The sequence below is a fragment of the Dipodomys merriami genome, unplaced genomic scaffold, assembly GCF_024711535.1.
Source record: "Dipodomys merriami isolate MVZ:Mamm:240054 unplaced genomic scaffold, mDipMer1.0.p SCAF_239, whole genome shotgun sequence".
Classification (NCBI taxonomy): Eukaryota; Metazoa; Chordata; class Mammalia; order Rodentia; family Heteromyidae; genus Dipodomys; species Dipodomys merriami.
Genome location: NW_027203815.1, coordinates 1,607,589 through 1,611,595, shown reverse-complemented (window position 1 = coordinate 1,611,595; position 4,007 = coordinate 1,607,589). Strand labels below are relative to the sequence as shown.

Sequence of the window (4,007 nt, the reverse complement as noted above, 5' to 3'; positions counted from 1 at the left end):
AATGTTTTCAGAGTTTCTGCTTTGACTCCGAGGTCTTTGACTCTTCTATTTCCTTGAATAATAAGCCTGGAATATTCATAGGTATCGTATTGAATTTGTAGATAGCTTTTGAAAGTATTGCCATTTTCACAAAGTTGATCCTTCTAATCCCAGGATCATGGGAGGTTTTTCCACTTCCTAAATTCTGTTTTAATTTCCTTTTTCAGGTTTTTAAATTTTTCATCATAGTGATCCTTCAATTCTGTGGTTAAGTTAATTCCTAGGTGAAGTGCCCAGATCTCAGATGCCCCCTCGCAGACTACCAGAGACCACGATCAATGCAAACATCAAAGAGTCGTTTATTGCAAGTTCGAGCTTGGTTCTCTGCACACTCGGTAACCGGTGATGCTAAGAGTTCCTGAGTACAAAATTAAAAATTAGCACAGCTTTTATAGTATCAAACAATCAAGTTTAGGGAGTTTCACACAAGCGAGTTAACAAGTTCAGGGGGTTTCCAAACAAGCAAGTTCACATTTTCAGGGGGTTTAAGTTCACCCTGATGGCACATCCCTTTTTCTGATGGAACACTTAGGCAACTGCTCTGTTCCTTAACGGTGGGCAGGGTTGGTGGCAACCTGCGGTTTTTTTAGAACTGTTCCTCTTTTGAGGTTATTATGAGGGCAGCACAGCTACAGGTTGTTGGCTTAATCTTAAAATGCAGTTTCTGTAGCTCTTCATTCCATCCTTTTCTAGAGCATCGGGAACCAATCATGGTCTCCTAATTGGCACAGTCTTTTATATTTACAGTTTGGTATTGGGATCTCAGAACTAAGAAATGGACTGCACTGATCTCTTTTTTTTACAAGGTCCAATTGTGAGTAAAAAATAACGGTACCAAAGGTCCTTATATTTTTTTAACATTTTAAGACGTACTTTTTAATTTATTTTTTATCCAAAGGATACCATTTTTTCCCAATTTTTCCCCCAAAGCTTCCTTTACTACCCTCCTCTTCTTTACAATTCCTCGAGCTTCTTTGTGTCTAGAGTGTAAAACTGTCCATTTTTTCCTCTTGCTTGTGGGACCAAGTTATCTCAGAACAGCCTCAAAACACCACTGAGATGGAGAATTTTGCTAGATTTTAATGCTAAGAGCAGAGCTGTGTCTTATCCTTTTAATACCTGCATTGATAACACACTCAGATTATTACCATACCAGAGCCAAACTAGTCTGTGACTATAGAGTAGATTTCCAGTGACTATGCACTGAAGTGCCTATGGCAAGCAAGCCAGTGATATCCTTTCTCCCAATATCTACTTTGGGAATAGAGAGGGTTTTTGGATATCACCCAAAATAATGTCCCACAAGATCTTAGTTTTAGCAGCTTTTAACCGGGTTGAGTCTCAGGTGATTGAACCCAGAAGGAGTTCAGACTACTTTTCCATGGTGGAGGTGGTCTGAGTGACGATATAGATTTCTTCCAGGTGACTGTCAGCTGGTCTTCAAACTTTACCCTTTAGGGTGTGCAGCTGCAGTAGCAGGTCTCTCAGTGGCTCCAAGGGACTGTCACAGCTCATGCTGGGCTGCAATTTCCTACACAGACTGGTTAAGGATACATTGCATAGACTTGGCAGGCTTTGGCCCTGTTGGATTTTAAGACCTTTTAGACAATAGCCCAGGATAATTTACCAAAATGACATTTTTTTACTTACCATATATATTTTTAAACAAACACAAAAGGCTTAATCTTGTAACCATCTCCAACAGATGCAGTCTGAACACTTGCACACCTGTTAACACTATTCTTTATGCCTATTTTTTTTAAATAATTATTTTATCTATTTTGCCTCGTTTTTCCAAAACTTACTCTGGACTCTTGATCTTAAAAAAAGGATTGATGGGGCCCAGCGCAACAGCAGCTGGAGGGCCTAGGAGGCAGGGCGGCGGGTCCTGTCCTCGCCATGAGGCCGCAGCAGGCGCCTGTGTCCAGGAAGGTATTCATTCAGCGCGACTCCAGCAGTGGCACACGCTGTCAGTTCCAGACCAAGTTTCCCACAGAGTTGGAGAACAGGATTGGTAGGCAGCAATTTGAAGAAACAGTTCGAACTCTAAATAATCTTTACGCAGAAGCAGAGAAGCTTGGGGGCCAGTCATATCTTGAAGGCTGTTTGGCTTGTTTAACAGCATATACCATCTTCTTGTGCATGGAAACCCATTATGAGAAGGTTCTGAAGAAAGTCTCCAAATATATTCAAGAACAGAATGAGAAGATATATGCTCCCCAAGGCCTCCTCCTGACAGATCCCATTGAGAGAGGACTTCGAGTTATTGAAATTACCATTTATGAAGACAGAGGTTTGAGCAGTGGAAGATAAGCCATAGAATTAAAGATCCCACCTGCCGCTGGAACCCTCATCTGTCCATGGGTCAATCGCAGAGTGTCCCTACCTCCTCTCCAGAGCATCAATCCTTTGTATCTGCTGCCAGAGCCATGGTGCCATTTATGCCGAGGACTAACTTTCTAAAATTCCACACCTGATGTGACTTCTAGTCACTCAGCATCCACTTTGTGTCTCCAAATTGTGTAGGACTTGTCATCTTTTGATTAGCTTCTGAGAAAATACAATGAAGCATTTCACTTTTTAAAATTCAGTCATTAAATAAAGTATGCAGTTAGAGGGCCTAATAAAAAGTTTGTTTCTTACCTGCAACCAGGTAAGAAATTGCCATTGGTTCTCTTCATTCCTTGAGCCAGTTTACCTGGTAGCTTTATACTTCAAGAAGTCAAATCTTAGCCAAAATTCTGATTAATAAAAAGCTTTTCTCTAGGTAAGGGGTGTATTATGTCTGTGGTTTTGCCAATGCATCTCCCAGATTTCAGAGAACTATCATTTCTGCCATGTTTCAAATCTTAAGATTTATTTCTGCTGTTCAGTTTCTCAAGCCGAAGCTCAATGAAAAAAGGAGTATAATGTTATTTGTTTTATTACAGCAATTTTTGCTCATAAAATCAGTATTTAATGCAATGTTCATTCTTTTCTTGGGTGACTTAGGTTGATTTGCATTACCTTTGGGTGTGGGAAGATGTGGTTTGTGTTGCTTGTTCATTTACACAAGTAAGCAAAATGAAATGGATGCTAAATTGTCAAACACATAAATGTCCCTGCTCTTTTCCTGAATTTGTAATACACAGTGTTATAATACTTTAAATATAGTTTTGTTATAAAGATAACTTTTAAGAAAAATACTGTATATTGCTAATTTTTAATCATACGGACACACTTTCTGATCCATATTCTCCTCATATACAGTATTCAGTACACAGAAATGTTAGGTTTGGTTCAAATAAAGTGAGCTAAGTGACCCATGTGGAACTCTCAAGACTTCAGTCGAGATTTCTAGTTCTTTTGTCTATACGTTCTTAGTATTGGAGTTTCTTATGTTCTCCTTTTTTTTCAGGATTTGAGAGCACTGTTTTGGGAGAAAATTAAGGAATATATTAGAGAATGAAGTAGTTAAAAAGTTCCAACTTGCAGAGATATTGTAGGTGCTAATACTAGATTTAGTCTTACAAATTTAATTTCTGTCTGGTAGTTAATATATCCCATCTGTCTGTAATATTTAATTGTATAAAACTTATTCATTACTTTATAGCCTGTAATAGTGTGTCTGCCTTTTAAACCTATTGCAATAACTTCAACTTTGCTGAAATATTAACATATTAGTAAAACTTTTCTTAAACAAACAAAAGAAAGGGATTGATGGGCAAAGGTCTATATTCTATAACTTCTTCAAGCTGACTTTTTGGGCGTTGATCCTACCTAGGCAGGAACACATAACCTTAGCCTATTTTACAAAGAGGTTACCAGGGTTAGATATCATTAAGAACAATATTTTAAATTTTGACAAAGGCAAAAACATGTTCTATAGCTACAGCAGTCTCTGGCTACAGCAGTGTAGCTTGTTTAGCACTCTAGTTTGTAAAAGCATCTTTTTGGATGGCTTAGGAATGTGATCTCTAGTGAACCTA

The 4,007-nt window shown here is 38.4% G+C and overlaps 1 pseudogene; it reads left to right on the top strand.

Moving 5' to 3' along the window:
• The first annotated feature begins 1,938 nt into the window (after positions 1-1,938).
• Positions 1,939-2,409, top strand: LOC138835458 (golgin subfamily A member 7 pseudogene; annotated as a pseudogene).
• Positions 2,410-4,007: the final 1,598 nt, after the last annotated feature.